Below are 18797 nucleotides of genomic sequence, written 5' to 3' on the forward strand. Positions count from 1 at the left end.
TAAAATAAGTGGAAACGCACTCAAATTTTATTCTTAGAAGGATATCAACTTGAGGGTGCATTCTAGGTGGCATGGTAGTATTTACTGACCAAATAGGATAATGATAGCCTTTTTAGAATTTTCACCACTTTCTAACACTGCCAAAAATCCTACATTCAGAGTTAACTAAAGTACTGTCATTTTACTATTCAGAAATGAATTTGAATATGTATCATGATCGTTTACTTTTTAAAGGGGCACTAACTAGGAGATATTTAATAAAAATAAAATATGATTTTTTTTTTGTTCAATCACTAATGAAAGAGAAATAGTGAAATTATATATCGCTTTTAGCAGCCAGTATGATTCAATTTTGTCAAAATAAGCTAAGAAACATTGCTGATGAAATATTCACTTGCAAGTGAATAATTTGACCTCATTGAACCCTTATACATGTGAACTTCAATTTAACCCCTTGGCTAGAGATGGTAACGCATGCATTGTTGGTGTTGAATTATTTAAAGGATTAAAAGTGAAACAAATGTAAATAATTTGATGGACTGATTCGATCCACAAAATATCATTCTTATACAAATAAAAGCGATGATTAATCTATAACATACAAATAAACAGACTTAGGAAAATCCAAATGCACGAGTCTGCTATCCATTTTTATCTTTATTTATGTTGAAATCGCATATATGGCAGTCGAAGATTTTCGGGGGTCAACTAGAAAGTTAATTTCTATTTAGAGGATGTCGTTTAGACTTATATACACACGAAACGAAGCTACATATTATCAGGCCCATGACCGGTATATTGTTTATTTTAAATGATTTACATTGTTATAAATCAAATATGAGAATTTGAGTTTGACAGCTAGTGTCCCTTTAAGGAAACAACAACCAGTTACTGTGCCAAAACAACTTTTGAATTAAATAGAATTCATTAACTACCGTATTTATATATATGAAATATCCTTGTTAAAAAAGGCAAATGTTTATAGATCTGCAAGGAAGAACTTCAGAAACAGTTAGGACCATATACACAGAATGTCATCAACTTATAATTTATTTAAAATTGTATGTTAAGAATCATTGTTGGTACCTTTGCAGAGGGAAATTTAGAGTCAAAATATGAAACCCTTTGTAAACACTAAAAACACTGATCTTTTTAATGTTTGTTAAGTTTTAGCAATTACGGTATTTATCATAAACTTACCAGAAAAAGTTCTGGTAAATAGAAACAATAAAAATGTTGTGATATAAAAACAACATCAATTTTATCGTTTCCCTCTTTAATTTGCAGGCTTTGAGGACTTAGTGTAAAATTGCTTTAAAATGTTGCTATGCGAGTAAATAACTGGAGTACCTAATTTAACTCATTTTTCTAAAGGCTCTATAAATCTCTTCAACACGGAAATTATCTGTATATGTATGCAACTATATCGGAGAAGTTAAGTGGGAAATTCCAAATGAATCGTTTGAAATGCAGCAAATATTAACTCTTTGAAGTTAAGATACTTACTAGGAGAATGCAAACAGACCTTGTGGAGAGTTGTCTCATTTGCAATCATACCACATCTTCTTTTTTATATTTCATACTTATCCAGCTGTAAATATTGAATTTGAATAGATCAAGGAGAAGACCGCAATTGTGCACAAAAATCAATACGAACTTTTTTTTAAAATTGTACCTTTAATAGTGAAAATCTTTTCACGCATAACATACTTTGTAAAGACATTTATCTTTAATTGGACCTGTACAAACGAAAACTGTTAAATTGTTATTTTCACCAAAAAATAATAATGAAAAAATCACGTGAAAACAACTGACAAGTGTTTCAACGAACACTTATATGTGAAAAAAAGTATTTTTGGGAAATTGTTACATGCTAAGAACTATGTGGGACTATCTGAAAATTAGTGACCTGAAGAATTTTAACATTTTGTGTAAACTTGATTTTTTTCCAAATTTTTTTCTCAATATGCAGCAAAATTAATATATTTTAAATTTCAGTTTCACAGGCTTCTAATTCCATGATTACGATCAATAATACATTGTGCATTGTGAATCTTAATGAATTTTTTGTAACGACACAGTTAAACAGATTTTTTTTTTACGATTGTTTAAAGATATTTTAAATAGTATCGTTACCGGCAATGCTTTTCCCTTGATTTTCTCGTTTTTTTTTTTTTAAAGAAGAGGTACTTTTCTATTGTTTCTCGCGTCATCTGTTTTGTCACTGCTCTCTTTAATTTGCAGTCCTAAATTAGTTTTTGGCCCTACTTATATGTAATTACAAGAATTAGTATGTGTTCATACTTGGCAAAAAGAAAAATATAAAAAATATCAATTTCTAAGGAAAATTCACAAACTAAAGGTTCCTTAACAAATGGCAAAATAAAAAGCTCTAACACATCAAATGAATAGAAAATAACTGCCATATTACAGACTTGGTACTTGCATTTTCATATGAAGAAAATGTTGGATCGAACCTAATGCTTGACCTGTCTGAGAGCTAGCTAAATCTCTCACTAGTTCGACATTCGCATAGAATATATTTGCTGAAACTCATTTTAAGCTCTTTGCTCTAATGAGAGACGTAAATGCACTAGATGTACTTACTCGAGGTGAGATGAGTAAATTGATGATATTTCGATATGTTTGTTTCGGGAACAAAGTTTATTGACAGGTTCTATGTATTCCTATATGTACTAATTGCGACTCTTTGATATCAGACGGCATGTCCTTGTACTGTTATTTTTATGACCCGTCTAGATAGCATTTAATTGATAAATTCAACAACACTTACCGTTATCTGGATGATAATTTTCGTTAAATACTCAACAATTTTCTAATTATACTGCCGAAATTTTACCAAAAAATAACTTACTTTAAATAAATCCAATATTAACGGTAATAACTATCCTTTTACAGATTTAGATATTTCAGTTTTACGCCGAAACTCCATACTGAAATCTACGACAAAAGGAACAAATTTTCCTTCCCTACTGTTAAATGTCCTTTTTTGAATGGTGGTGTTCTCTGGTTATTTTGTTATTTTGTTAAGTTGTTTTGACTATTTAACCTATTATGTCTGATTTGTTCGCGAATCGTTGTAAATATAACGGAGTTTGATGCGATTGTCATACAAGTAAGAGGTTTAGCGCTATATAAACACAGGTTCAATTTACCTTTTTCTACATCTGAAAATGTCTGTACCAAGTCAGGAATATGACAGTTGTTGTCCATTCGTTTGATGTGTTTTGTCATTTGATGTTGCCATTTGATTAGGGACTTTCCGCTTTGAATATTCCTCGGAGTTCTGTATTTTTGTGATTTTACTTTATTTTTGTCACCATCATCCAGTGTTTATATATCACAACTCGTTCACTATGACTATGCCTGTTGTGACGTTTTGAATTTTATTGAATGTAATCTTTATATTACTGGTAAATTATTAAGTCAGGGATTTTGTTACCACAATTTTTTCAAAACCTTTGCTTAATTCTTCGATAGCTTTCCATATGAGTGTGATGATTGCCTCTAAAAAGCGTCAGATATACTATGTGACAAAATTTTCACAATGAAATGTATGACTTGTTCATGTTGTTACAAATTTTATATATTTATTACTACAGTCAGAGACATATATTGTATTATATGTCTCTGCTACAGTGTAATGTTTTAACTAAATAATATTGCTACATGTATACTGTACTGCATTTTCTGCTGTTATTTTCGATAGTTGGAACACATTTTTTTGGTGAGTCATTAGTTTTTTGTACGGGTTTGTGTTGCACAGTCTTTAGTTTTTTGTGAGGTTCTTGTTGCAGTCTAGTTTTTTGTGGGGCTCGTGATGATCAATCTTTAGTTTTGTGTGGGGTTCTTGTTGCACAGTCCAGTTTTTGTGGGGTTCGTGTTGCAGTCTTCTGTTTTTGTGGTTTTTTTTGGGGGGGTTCGTGTTGCAAAGTCTTGTTTTTGTGGGGTTCGTGTTGCACAGTCTAGCTTTTGTGGGGTCGTGTTGCACAGTCTAGTTTTTGTGGGGTTTTTTTTTGTGGGGTTCGTGTTGCACAGTCTAGTTTTTTTGGGGGGTTCTTGTTGCACAGTCTAGTTTTGTGTTACACACTCTTAGTTTTCGGTGTTGTGTATGTGTGGACTGTCGTCGCTTTTTTTTAAGTTTAATTGTTCCTTCGGTATCTCCCGCCCGTATAGTATCTTAGAATACAGAACATTTTAAAAATGATATACATTAGCGTGGCTTCGGCAATTTGTTATTATCGTTTTTCTGCTAAAAATTATGTCATAAATAATCACTTGCCGTAACTTTTGGGAGAAATTAGTTTATTTCTATTTGGTTGAGGGTTATAGTCCTATAATACAAGCCTTCTTGTGTTCAAATCGTCTTCATTCTACGTTTTTTTTTATCGAATATTATTTCGACTAGTTCGGCATTGGTAGTAAAAATATCTAATAAAAAGCATCGAATAAAGACAATATTAACCTATAATAGGCTTATATTATAGGACTAGTGATAATGTGTATTAGATCAAGATTTTTCCGTTGAAAATTCTACCCAGACTTTTATGCGCTTTGAAGCTATCTTGTAATCGGCTCGTCCTGTCTTTTTTTTTATTAAAGTTAAATCCTAGTATCCAATAATAATCAGCCCAATTTTGACAGTCTTATTTGTATTAGGACATTGTCGCATTTATTTTGGAAGACAAGATCAAATATAACTCAATTCAATGGCCCCTTACAGCCTTAAAACAAACAAAATAATGCCCATGGTATACATAGTGTGCCCCGGCCCGATCTCAATTTTTAAAAAAAATGGAGTTCAATGCATGTTCAAGCTCGTTTTCTTTATCAATCAATCATGGACCGTAAAAGGGCACATTGAATGAACAATATCACCACTATAATTATTCACACAAAGAGCAAGAGGACTTACTTTATTCATCTGACAATGTGATCTTATCAATACAGGTCGCGACAATTAATTGAAATACGCACACAAGTATTACAAGCCCCGTGCGAGCGGTTGTAGAGATTCATTTCTTCATCTGAAATCCGCTTCAACCAGGTTATTCGAAATCTACAGAAACTCAACTCAAAGCCTGCCTGAATAATATCAGTTGCTGATCAAAACTTGTAACGTTCTTGTGAATACCGGAACTATATCACTTTGAGAAGTAAAATGGCCGTTTATCTCCACTTACGATGGCAAACTAATTATCAATTAAACACTCGATGACCAATTGATTCTAGTGTCGAACCATAATATAATGTTATCAGTGATATGACAGAAGGAAATTAGAAAGTGGTCGAAAATGTCCGACCGTGGTCGAAAATACCCGAACATGGTCGAAAATACCCGAATATTTAACAACGTCAAAATAGTCATTACTAATGCAATTGTCAAAAATTTATGTATTGTTTCTTCGACGAAAATAATGGCCAATATGAAAAGTTGTTCGCTTGTAACGTAAAGATGAATATTGTTTTTTCTCTGACGTCACAATCGAATTTACCGTTAAGTGGTCGAAAACTGGTGACGTTGCCCTATATATATATATATATATATTTGGTTTTGACGTTTGGTTGTACCTTATTTAGAAACGGTCCTTGTAAACGTATAGTCCGGTCAAATAAACATATCCTAATATGGTCCCAGTTCAGCACTGTAATCTGATCAATGAATATTGCTTTTATTGGTATTTATATTGATGTTGTCATCAGTAAATCAAATGCGAACTAAATATTATTGTTGCATATATGCAAATTCTTGGCTCTACAATCTGTCGATACCTGTATCTTGGCATTGCACGAGCTAATTGTTTTGCTCTGACTGTTTACACTGGATGATGGATGTATACTAATTTATAATTAGCCCTAGATGCATGATAAGTTATTATTGGCTTTAAACTAGCTGTCCGTAACTGCGAGTACTCTTAGATCTGTACTTAAGTGTCTTTTTCTTGTTGTAAGGTACAAGGAAATAGCCATATCCACTCTGTGTTTTTGACAGACGAATTTCTATTGGTATCCATCTGATTAGTTAAGTCTTTTCCAACTTATTTATATGTTTTTTCTTATGTTGCACTGTTACACCATTGTCCCAAGATAGGGGAGGGTTAGGTGCTTGATTCTGTACATATTTGTTTTTCGTTACTTGATGTTGTGCATAAATTAGGCCGTTAGTTTTCTAGTTTAAATTGTTTCACATTTGTATTTTCGTGGCCTTTAATAGAAGAGGGACGAAAGATACCAGAGGGACAGTCAAACTCCTAAATCGAAAATAAACTGACAACGCTCGGCTAAAAATGAAAGAAGACAAACAGACAAACAATAAAACACATGACACAACATAGAAAACTACAGAATTAGCACACGAATCCCACCAAAAACTAGGGGTGATCTCAGGTGCTCCGGAAGGGTAAGTAGATCCTACTCCACATGTTGCACCCGTCGTGGTGCTCATGTTATAACAAATCCGGTAAATAGTCTAATTCGGTAGGTCGAATTCATGAAAGGGAATGGAATTGTAGTTACGACGTAAGGAACATATCCGATATCATTTGTGAAACGGTTATTCCATAACGGTCAACCAACTCGTGATGGCGTCCGTAAAATTTACAAAGGATGATTTCAACTTCATCAATTGGAAATCTTGGTTTAATTTCCTACAGAACAAACTAATGTTTTAGCAGATAATTTATAATTCACGCATGAAAACATGTATCTCTATTTTACCGACGTGTCATTAAAGTCGACAGCATTTTAACGGGATCGCAAAGTAAAATGCCACATAAACAATGATTCAGATGTGTCCGTTTGCTTCAAATAGAACCAGGATGAGTATGCGTATACTATTTTGTATTTATATAGTAAAATGGTCGACTGTAGGATACAAGTCCTTCTTCCAGCACGTAAAAAAATAACATTTTGCTTCAGCCGACAAAGAACGGTTAAGTTTAAATCAATTACTAGTAAGTCATGAATATTTGGTGTAACAGTTCTTCATCAAACATTCCTAATCTATCTTCCGGCATGTTCATTTTTGGTTTGTATATAGCTAACTATGCTGTATATGCTTTGTTAATTGTTTAAGGTCGTATGTGTGATTATTTCTGTGTTATTTTGCCTCTTTTGGAGAACTATCATTGGAAATCATCCCTTACTTATTTTCATAAAAACAAATAACTATTTAAATAAAGAAAAACAAAAACGCGTAAAGACATTATATAGACAAAGTTCATCAGCAAAAAATGAAAGACAAAAATACAAAAAAATGACCATATCAAACTAACACAATGGCGGGATGTATAAATACCAAACCTAGCCAAGTACATGTATATTACTAAAAAATAGAACACAGTAAAGGTTAAAAATATACAAAGACAAATAAAGAGAACACCAAAATGTGCACTTCTGTAAATTTAGACAGTGCAATTTCCCATAGGAACTCCCTTAACGGATTAAACTACCTCTTTCTATGAAATTTCATGAAACTTTTATTTATCCTAGAATGGAAAGTTGATATGCACTACTATTTTATTCAAATAATAAAACATATGGCTGTGCGGCATAATTTTAACATGCATGTGCCCGGAGCATCTAATAGTTTCAAGTTATACTAAAACTATGTCCTACCCTTCCCTCCAATTTGGATGACCCTCATAATTCCAAATTCACCGCAACCAAGGTGTGTCTCTATAAAATGAAACATAGAGAAACTATCTGGAAACTAGAACGTACACAAAACATATCTATGACTATAATATATCTTCCCAAAAGAGGCGAAGTTATTGAAACTGCTGTGTGTACAAATTGAACCTATACTAACACTAATTCAAAAAATGGAAAAATCCTGAAAAAAACACTTTTTCTCTAATCAGTAGTTATTTATCAGAATGTTAGTCCAAAATAAATCACTGCATAAACTGTAACTTTTTTTCTGTTCATTGTATTTTCCTTACCCCCTTTTCAATTATTCTCAGCATAACCTATGTGCAAGTTTTCTGGTAGGTAATGTTAAGAACCTGTTTGAAACTTTTCTCGTAATAAGTTGAAAGCATCTCAGAATACTACAAATGTAAAGCACAAAATTGTCAGTATTCATCTTAAAAGCTAACATAACCCTCAAACAGACTTCTTCGGAATGAATATAGTTACGATACTGTTGTCTTGTCATTAAAGATTGCATATTTTCGTATTAATATTGATTCACTCATAGGTTCTTTGCATCGTAAATAACACATTAATTCTAAAAGCAGTTGTTTGCATGATACAGGTTATGTTCTTTTCATATATATTTTATGATGATATCATACTAAACCCCTAACGGAAGGGATCGTGATTGATTTTCATATGATGAAGACATTATCTTTCAGTCAGTTTAATTGAGGTTTGAGCAGTCCTTTGTTAATTTATGTATCATAGTCATTTTGCTTAGTTTCTTTTTCAACCGATTTGATATCGGACTCGAACTCCTTTTAAATTGAGATGTCCCCTATGAAAGCCATCATAACAGAGGGTTGAAAGATACCAGGGGGACAGTCAAACTCATAGATCATCGGAAAAAAACTAACAACCCCATGGCTAAAAATGAAAAAAACAAACAGACAAATAATAGCACACATGACACAAATAGAAAACTAAAGACGAAGCAACACGAACCCAACCAAAATCTGGGGGGTACTCTCACGTGCTCCCGAAGGGTAAGCAGATCGTGCTCCGTATGGTGCACCCGTCGTGTTGCTCATGTTATTACAAACCTGGTAAATAGTCTTATTCGGTAGGTCACATTCATGAAAAGGGAAGAGGTTTGTATATGACGTAAGGAACATATTCGATATCATCTGAAAACGGTTGTTCCATAACGGTCAACCAACGGATGGCGTCGGTAAAATTTACGAAGCGATGATTTCAACTTCACCATTTGGAACTTATGACTTAATAGCTATTATATTATACTGGATTTTCTTAATTCTAACAGTTTGAATTTTGTTGACAAGGGATATGAACTCAAATACCATGTCAAGTTGACCAATCAAATTCCAGTATGAGCAGGGTTATTTTTCTCCAGTATAATATTTGCTTATATTCACTTATTTGAAGTCTCGTTGATAGTTGTCACGTTGGTTATAAAACAAAATTTCTTATTTTCATACCAATGTAGGAGGTTAAATGCTCAGTATCGAGCTTCTAGTCTTAAACAACTGTGCTTAATCTTTTCATTAGTTGACTTTCAACTAGCTGCCAGTAAATAGTTATCAAAGGTACCAGGATTATAATTTAGTACGCCAGACGTGCGTTTCGTCTACATAAGACTCATCAGTGACGCTAATATCAAAATATTTATAAAGCCAAACAAGAACAAAGTTGAAGAGCATTGAGGATCCAAAGTTCCAAAAAGTTGTGCCAAATACGGCTAAGGTACTCTATGTCTGGGATAAGAAAATCCTTAGTTTTTCAAAAAATTCAAAGTTTTGTAATCAGGAAATTTATAAAAATAATCACATTATTGATATTCATGTCAACACCGAAGTGTTGACTACTTGGATAGTGATACCTTCGGGGACCAAAAGTCCACCAGCAGTGGCATCGACCCAGTGGTGTAAATAGTTATCAAAGGTATCAGGATTATAATTTAGTAACTGTGAGTACTCTCAGAGCTGTAATATGTGTCTTTCTTGTTGACTAATGCCCTTTTTTTAATGAATTTTATAGTTTTTTTCTTACTTCGTGCTGTTGCACCACTGTTACAGTTAGGGAAGAATTAGGCGCTCACAGGTGCCTAATTCCAAGTCAAGAGCCTGTCGTTTAGTGGTTGTTGTTGGTTCATGTCTACCGTAATTGTTTTTCGTAAATGGTTTTATTATAAATTAAATCTTTAGTTTTCTAAGTTTTTTTATGTCCGGACATTTTATAATCGACTATACAGTATACGTTCGTTGGGTTGTCTTTATTTATAACATTCACTAATTTGTACTTTGGTAGATAGTTGTCTTATTGGCAATCATACCACATCTGCTTATTTTTATATTTACTGTTTAGTCCTTTATAAAGTATATTTTTTCGTTTTCCTCTCGCATATGTTTGGAACACGTTTTTTAGTTTCTTTGTACATTTGTTGAAATTTTAAATCCATGTAACCAATAGCTATAGTGTGATTCATTTTTCATTAGTATTATCATTTTTATTTTTTTTTTTTTTTTTTGTTATTTCCTGTATCCGAGTGAAATCTGAACAATGAAAAAAAAAAATAAAATCGAATTAAACAGAAAATGCATAACTAAGATACTTATGAATATTAATATGAAATAAATAAGAATTATTATATTGCAACACATTTTTTTTTATTCTGTAACTCTATTTATATTGAAAAATTTATTATGTAAATTTTTCGAGAATCATATACAATTTGGTGTAACAATAACAGTATGAAAGTTGATGCTAAAAAACTAAGTGTATGAAATTGGATTCCAAACAAACACACGACTATAAGAATTATGTATAACCGCCAACGAAACATGTATTGAGATGTCCTTCCTTTCTTTCAAATTACTTGGAATTGACATTGATAAAAATTTAAGCTGGGAAGATCATGTTGATTGTATATGTAAGATTATCTCATCTAAATATCACTTTTATAAAATTAAAGTATATTTGCCTATACACACAAGATATAAAAAAGAAGATGTGGTATGATTGCCAATGAGACAATTATCCACAAAAGACCAAAATGACACAGACATTAACAACTATAGGTCACCGTACGGCCTTCAACAATGAGCAAAGCCCATACCACACAGTCAGCTATAAAAGGCCCCGATAAGACAATGTAAAACAATTCAAACGAGAAAACATATATGACAACTATTTTATAATGCATATATTCTACCATATATAGACTGTTGTAGTTCAGCTTGGGGAAATGTATTACATACAGATTCCTATAGTATCATTAAAGTTCAAAAAAGAGTAGCAAAAATTATACTTGAATGCGATATTTCTGTTCCTTCTAATTTTATGTTTTCATCTTTAAAACTACTATCTTTTACAAAAAGAATAAAATACCAACAATCATTTCTATTGTATAAAATTATACTGGACTTGAATAATTAGCTAAATATCAATGATGTGCAATATCACAACTTATGATCTGTCTCTAATAAAGATCTATTTGTTTCAAGACCAAATACAAATTTTTATAAAAAAAAAATTCTTTCATTATTCTGCAAACAAGGTAAGGAATAATTTACCACTCAAAATAAAAAAAATTGTCGTAATGTGGAACTATTCAAGAAACGTTGTTATAATCATTTTCTTGAAAATACTATACAAGTTGGATAATTTGTTTTCTTTCATTAGTTGTAAGAATAAGAAAATTTTATCATCATCATCATCATCATCATCATCATCATTATTATTATAATTGTCATTATTATTATTATTATTATTATTATTATTATTATTATTATTATTATTATTATTATTATTATTATAATAGGGGATGACTATTTGATATTCTGGTATTGGATTTTATAAATGAAGATGCTGGCGTTGAACTACTGAAAGCATATAACTTTGCGCCCAACAGGATACAAATTAAAAATGCAAGACAATGTAGAAAATAGTTGTGCAACTGTTGAACTATATTTTGGAAAATGAATGTTCCATCAAACATCATATGGCGCCAGTACAAGATACACATTTCGAAAGATTTAAGCAGTAGTCAGCACTTCGGTGTTGACATGCATATCAATAGTATGGTCAATTCTTATAAATTTCCTGCTACAAAACTTTGATTTTGTTTTAAAACTAAGGATTTTCTGATCCCAGGAATAGATCGTAAGCGGTATTTAGTACAACTTTTTGGAACTTTGGATTCTCTTCAACTGTGTACTTTTTTGACTTTATACCTATTTTGATCTTAGCGTATCTGATGAATATTATGTAGACGAAACGTGCGTCTGGCGTATTAAATTATAATCCTGGTACTAATCAAAGATGTAAATCTGTATAAAATATCAATGGGTAAATCATTTGCCTATTTTTATTTTTCCAAGTACCTTCTTTAGTTCAAATATGTAAATCTTGAGATAGTTATGACATCATGTCAATGCTTTTTCTGGATTATATTTATCTGTTTATTATTCAATCAAATTTTGGGGGGCTTGCAATTTTAATTATTATTAAAATTTCAGTTGTGGGTTCAAATCACGGATCTTTACGTGCCTCTTCCTATTGTTAAGTTTTAACCTAAATTTCAGTGTTTTGCGTTGTCCGTGTTTTTGAGAGAAACCGTTAAATCGTCCGGGTTTTTAAGAAATGATCAGGGCTTTTTAATTGTTTTGGATAGAAAATAAGTCGTTCTTGATCTTGAAAAGTGACTTTTACGAGTTTGGTGTACTAGTACTTAAAAAGTCTTGTCAGACTAAAAATAATATATAACGTGACGGTACCCAAATTGCACCTATTTTGAGACTTTTTCACTAACGTTTTTTATGATCCAGACAAAAGTTTCCATGCTGTGTTTATTTTGTAGATGTATCCTTGTTTACTATATGGTTACGCCATTTTAATTTTGAATCCATATTGAATCATGGAAAAATTGGTCTGAATAGACGACGACTTTTCCATAGATTTACTGTTTCCAGTGAACGCTTCATCTGTTGGTATTTACTGTCAAAGTGTTTAGTCTCAAAGAAACCTTATAAGATTTCCAGAGCTATTTTTATTGAATAGGTGCAATTTGGAGATTCCGTGCAATTTGGGTACTGTGACGTTAGTCGTAAGTGGGAATCTGAACATTTTCTGATCTATTTATCTATTAGCTTATTTAACAGACTGGTGAATGGCCTAAGGGAAAAACTATGGTAAACTGTAAAGGTCTTGTAATAACAATTAAATAAAACCATACGGCTTAATATGCCCAAAAAGGATTATTTTTGCTGTTTTCGAGCAATTTCGTCTGTAAAAGGATGACGCAAAAAAAAAAACAAAAAAAAACAGAATGGTTCAATATTTAAAAAAAAATAATTGTGTGATTATTTACCTTTCTAAGGGACACCAAATGTGCCAAATATTAACTCATTTGGTAAAAGTGACATTCGGACGGTTTTGCATGGTTTTCTGACCTATATAAGTAATTAAATCATTCAAATTTTGCCACTTGATTTTATTCAGTTTCTCTACCATTTTTCTAACCTGCACGTTGAAAAAGTCACTAATTTTCATATAAATGTCTGAGGTCAAATGAATAGGCCCGTTTCTCAGCATCAAGCTTTACTGTTAGGTCTTGGATAAATTGTATTTTGTTTCGTTTTTCTCTAGTATATGTAAGAATCTCATTAAGCTTGTTTATAAGTATCATGTATCGAAATGTTATATCCATGTAATCAATGTGTAATTCGCTTTTATAAGCATTATTGATTTCTGTTATTTCCTGTAGCCTAGTTAAATCTTAATATTGATAAATAAAAATCGTGTCAAACAGAAATGACATCACTAAGATACTTATAAATATGAGATAAATAAGAATTATCATATTGCAACACAAGTTTTTACTTCGGACTTATGTAATTGTTTTAATAGTATACTTTAATTATGTTTACTTATATGAACTTAAAAAAAAAACACTTTTGAATTATATTCATTGAACGTTGACTGTTTCATTTACATTTTTGAAAATTGTTTTTCAAAGGAGAATTATTTTACTTGAAAGGGAGCAATCTTTTATTTCGCTAATCTTTTGAGTGGATTTTCAACATTTTGGTAGTTTTTATATAGTTATGGCATAATTAATCTTTCAAAATGCCCTACATATACATTTACAAAAGTTATATGAATGTTACACATGTCACAAAAAAGAAAAGGAAGAACGATTTTTCTGAATATATTTCACTAACATGGTTACAACTCCAAAGCTCTTAAAACCTATTGCAACGCATTACAAATTTTACACATATCTATGAAAAAAAAGTTGTTCACTGCTTTACTTTGTTGTTGAAGACAGTTATGATACAAAATTAACCAAAATTGTAGATTTTGCATCCGAACCGAAAGGACATTTTTAACCACCTTGACATTATTCGTATAGAAAAGACAGGCCAAATGTTCATTTTGATTTTGTTTACGCATGTCATCATTTTAATTTTTGCGAAAATAATCAAATGTTATCCAGGGCCCTACCACATTCACTTTTTTTCTGTATGAAACGAATCAAAATATTGTCTGTTTAAATTATCATCAAGATCTTCAAATCCGAGCTTCTACTAGTAGATATAGGAATTTCATTTTTTACGCGGATGATTTTCCTACTGAATTCACTAAATGTATTGTAAAATTATATCTTTTCTATGGTTAGTCATTTATAAAAAGTTTACAATAAACAGGAATAGAAACTCTTCGTTTTGAAGGATCGACCAAATTGTTGCTTTATTATGTTCGTCAGTATATTGTCACTTCTATTATGTAATTAACTGCATGTATTATGATTAAAGTCTTAGGAAGTATTTATATATTTGACGAATAAATTTGCAACATTTGTTTGTAGTTTTGATAATAAATTTCCAGTTTACATGCTCAGCTAGTTTATAAAAGTAACGCATTTCTTCAAAAATCTAAATTCAACATTTCTGCGTTTTGCAAGCAACTGAACGTCGGTAAGATTTCATTTTTATTTTTTCAGTTCCGCTTTCTACTGTGTAGTTTTTTGTCAACATTTTTCTTGTTAGATCATCGATAGCTACCAACAGACCAAGTTTCAAGAAAATCTGAGATTATGCGTGCCGCAACTTGTATGGTGGTTACAGAGAATTGCTATTAATGAAAATAGTTTTAAACTTGAATATATTGTTAAACAATTACAAAAGGGTGAATCTGTAAAACTTACCTGTATGAAGTTCTAGTATACATTATTTACATATAGAAAAAAGAAGATGTGATATGAGTGCCAATAAGTCAACTCTCCGTCCAAGTTATATATGTGCATATGAATGTAATCAGAATCTTCCATAGATTTTATATCCAGTAGTAAAAATGGTAAAATATTATTTCTGCTTTGTGTATCCTTGGCAATAATCGGCATTTATTTGTAATGTATATTATCAAGGACAATTTGGCCAAATGTAGAATTTCAATCGCTTGAAGTAATACCTTTTCTGGAACTGTTTACGTATATTTATAAAACAAAAATCTAAGAAAAGTCATATGTCTTTCATTTCATTTTTTTATTATAAAATTGCGTCAAAAATCTTTCTGGAAAAAGAAGTGTTTGTAAACATTACATTAATTCCTGGAATTATGGTCAGTCTAGCTATAAAAATGCGGAGAATCAAACACAAAATAGGCCATAAAACATGTAAAAAATAATCTTCATGTTATTAGAAAACACCTTTGAAGGCTTAATGAGTACTCGGCTGTGTAAAAGTTAATTGTATTACGTAAAAGATTCCATATTTAAAAAATAACACCTAACTGTGTATTGTTACCTCAACGATGTGTTGTTACTGCCCCCAAGGGTATCACCAGCCCAGGAGTCAGCACTCCTGTACTGACATGAAGTATCATTGATATTGTCGTATTTATAAATCAACTAATCACAAAACTTTTGAATTTTTTAAATACGAAGGCTCTTCTACCTAGAAATAGATTACCTTAGCTGTATTTGGCAAAACTTTAGGAATTTTTGTCCTCAATGCTCTTCAACTTCGTAATTTATTTGGCCTTTTGAACTTTTTTGGATTCGAGCGTCACTGATGCTTCTTTTGTAGACGAAACGCGCGTCTGGCGTAAATACTAGATCCAATCCTGGTATCTATGATGACTGTATTTCCACAGGATCGATTCGTCTGCTGGTGGACTGGTAGACTCTGAGGTTTTTCCCCTAGCAGGAGCTAAAAGTTCGGTTCTTTCATGAAAATACAGATATCGGGTTTTTCAATTTCATCTTTACAACATTATTTCAAGTTAAGGTATATGTCTCCCCTTATGAGTTCATCATTTCAAGTTTTGTATTAGAGCGCTTTAAGTTATTTCAATTTACGTTATGCGAAATCTTTACATGACATATCATCTGTCTTTAAGTGCAACCATACTTGTGAATTCGATTAAAAAACACAGCTAAGAGGATTACATCAATATAACCGGGAAAAAATGTATGATGTTAGAAAAAGTTTATTATAACAGCAAGATATTCTGAAAGGTAAACTGCAACAAACACCTTATAACTGTTACTTCAAGACGAGCAAGTCGAACATCTATATATATATAGTTAATAGACTGTGCTTTAATATATGGAAGTTCATTTCTCTAATTCTTCGTCAATTTATCCCTTCCTGTACCCATTGTATAAAAAAAATTAATCAACGTGTGGTTTGTTTGATGTCAGTTCTTTATTGGTTAAAATCCGATTATGACGTCGAATTTTCTTGCATTCCTCTGAATTTCCTATTGTGACGGCATGAAAAAAGGCGACCATGCCTGGTGACGTCACATAGAAAAAACACATCATTTTGCAGATCATTCGAAAAGAAGGAATGCGTTTGCCTGCATATTGTTTGAAAATCATTAGAGAAACAGATTCTACGACTGAATTTCTTGTAATACGATATTTATCCACTCTCGACAGTTATATTTTAAATATTTAAAACGCTCGGCGAGCCTCGCGTTTTAAATATAAAAATTTAACTGTCTCGAGTGGATAAATATCGTATCACACTCGATAGAGTGGTAGAATCTATATATATCAAACGATATGCCATCACAGAAGCACAAATTATGCACAAATATATAATCAGAAAGTGACTGCTGATAATTAATAATAACTCAGTAATAAGATTATGCGCAATTAGAGGTTTCTCAAAATCATACGAACGAACGAAAATCGTCGTAACTTGACGTAACTTGCCGTTACAATAAAAGAGGGAGCATTCATTTATTCAGTAATTTAAAACTATTGGCTGTGCATTTCCGTTAGAAATGTCTTTTGCACAAAATACATATGCATCCTTCTTTCAAACCATTTTGAGTTGTAGACATATTATTTGACTGCAGGGACTATCAGTTCTGTACTCAGTGCCTTTTTTTTTGTTGGAATGGGATGGGCAATTCATCTTTTTTTTAATTAGCTTGGCGCAGATCATAATTTAACGACCTGCGTAAAAAAAGAGGTAAACCAAATCTAGGAGTGAGCGCCTCTAGAAAAAACAACTGGTTTTTAATTAGAAAATAAAACATCCTCGGGTTCGAGAACTTTCTTGCCCCAAACATTTTTAATCCAAAATGTCACTTTCACGCCTAAAAGATTATTACTGTCAGATGTCTTTTCTAGATAAACTGGCAAAAAGATAAATAAAGGGGAACATTAAAATTAATGTTTTAAAAACAGTTCATTGGACAGTGATGTTCTGTAATGTAATGTAAGGTCTTGTTTTTTTGTTTTTTTGTTTTTTTTTTGGTTTGTTTTGTTTTCATAGCCATTTTTATTTTTATTTATGTTTTTATTATCGTACACATACTATTTTTAGTATCAATATAATTCGTTTTGTTTTTTTGTTGGTTGACCTTTTATGGCATGATGTTAAATTTTTTTCTGTTTTTATTTCCTTTCTGTTTCTGTCTATTTAATGCATGTAATTTTTATAAAATGTACCTGTTAATAACTATGTGACTATCAGTTGGTGCTATAACACTCATGTTTTCAATTAAAATACACAGACCTCCTCTTTTACTTTACGATATATCGAGTGCATCTTTATATGCCTCGAACTGATTCCTTAAAAACAAATAAATAAAAGTGGTGATAACGACATATAATCTTGCTAGGTGCTTTGTTTTAGGGGACAGCTTTTACCCAAACACCAAACACGCCTTCTCTAATCGTTCCATATAAGGCTGCCGAGATTTTGTGGACATAAACAAAAGAAAAAAGAAGGATGAGGAAGTTTAACACAACAACAGGCGTGTGTATGTTGAACTGGTTATAATAGAATTGAAAACTTTAGAGTAATTGGTTCGTTGTACCGTCAACCAAGATGGCAATTTCCTTGTGTTGTAGAACTTTGTGCTTGATTATCAAAAAGATGTGTGGATATCATTCTAAAATGAAACGCACTTAAGGATTATGTATCCTTGTGTTGATTCAATACTAAACATATGGAAATTTTATAGAAAATCCACAGCCTTTATCCTTGTATTCTCATATGTTGCGATTTGATGACTGATAGATATAGGATTATTGCATGCAGTGCTAGCATTGAGTTCCGTAAAACAAGTTTATTATTAAGTCCAGTCAATCAAGCATAAATTTGACCCTAACCTGAAAGTAATTGCAACAGATTATTTTTAAGTTTTAATCTTTAGCATTATACCCCAAATATACACAGAAGAAAGTCCCATAAAATCTTACTTGAGGAAGACTAAAAAAATCACCATTTAAAATTCCTATGGAGACTTGCGTTGAAAAGGGAGATAACTCTTGCAAAAAAGGCAGAAATATCAATAAAAATTGATACAAAATTATAACTTTACCGCTTCCATTCATCAGAATGTATTGATTCTTGATTTTTAGCGTTCTTTAGAGTATAACAAACAACTCTAAAGGTGTTTTCATATCTTTTATCAAGCTATTATCTAGATTTCGTAATTCATTAGTAGACCATTTAATGAATTTTTCAACAGGTCAAGGTAAAGAATCTCTAATTAAGCATGTATTCTTCTTTTTGTGGTTTAAAGTTTCTTTAAAAAAGTAAGATGCTGAAAGAATATAATACACAGATATAAACAATACCAAAAAATACAAA

This window comes from Mytilus galloprovincialis, chromosome 10, assembly GCF_965363235.1.
Source record: "Mytilus galloprovincialis chromosome 10, xbMytGall1.hap1.1, whole genome shotgun sequence".
In the NCBI taxonomy this organism is placed as follows: Eukaryota; Metazoa; Mollusca; class Bivalvia; order Mytilida; family Mytilidae; genus Mytilus; species Mytilus galloprovincialis.